The sequence below is a fragment of the Papilio xuthus genome, unplaced genomic scaffold (assembly GCF_000836235.2).
Source record: "Papilio xuthus unplaced genomic scaffold, Pxut_1.1 DF829227.1, whole genome shotgun sequence".
Taxonomy (NCBI): domain Eukaryota; kingdom Metazoa; phylum Arthropoda; class Insecta; order Lepidoptera; family Papilionidae; genus Papilio; species Papilio xuthus.
Window position 1 is genome coordinate 1 of NW_013529422.1, and position 829 is coordinate 829.

Below are 829 nucleotides of genomic sequence, written 5' to 3' on the forward strand. Positions count from 1 at the left end.
GCAACGTATCCGAAACCCAAGTCATTCAAGTTGACTAAGAACCAGCTATTCCAAGACAAGGACACAGTGTTCGATTACGTGTACGACAAGCGCAACAACGGCACCTGGATACCCTGGGTCGACCTGGAGAAGGAGGTCGCCATACCGGCCACAGCTAAGGTAAATATTTTGACCTGTCCGTAATGCGCGTAAACCGAGGCTCAAAAATTAAAACAACTTGCAATATTCAAATACTGTTTTCTCTTATTAAAGAGGGTCATATAAATTGGAGTTCAATTACTTTAATGTGAAACTTTTTGTTGATTAGGTCAATGAAATTATAATCCTAACAAATGAGAACGCGTACCTGCGGTATTTCGTGTCTAAGATGGTGAAGTCCCAGATCCCAATTTTGCTGGTGGGTCCCACCGGCACGGGCAAGTCCTCGCTTGTCATCGATTTCCTCCTTTCTCTGCCGAGGCACAAGTACATCACCAACACCATTAACTTTTCAGCCAGGACCACAGCTAACCAGGTATTTCTGTTTCTTTAATTATTTATAACTTATTAAAACTTAATATTAAATATAATTTATTATTTTTAGACTCAAGACATCATAATGTCAAAAGTGGATAGACGGCGAAAAGGTGTATTCGGCCCATCAATGGGTAAAAAGGTAAGAATGGGTGCATCAAACAAACAGATGCGCCTGACATGTGCCATGCGTGTGATTTTAGAAATAGGTAATATAATTTAATGTCTCTAGTGCGTTCTATTCGTGGATGACCTAAGCATGCCACAGAAGGAACAGTACGGCGCGCAGCCGCCACTAGAGCTGCTGCGCCAGTGG

At 42.2% G+C, this 829-nt stretch overlaps 1 long non-coding RNA gene across 1 annotated transcript; it reads left to right on the forward strand.

The window, feature by feature from the left end:
- The first annotated feature begins 9 nt into the window (after window positions 1–9).
- On the forward strand, window positions 10–655 carry LOC106119557 (uncharacterized). Its single transcript, XR_001227966.1, has 3 exons — window positions 10–159; window positions 308–514; window positions 584–655. It is a non-coding gene; the product is annotated as an uncharacterized LOC106119557 (long non-coding RNA).
- The last annotated feature ends 174 nt before the right edge of the window (window positions 656–829 follow it).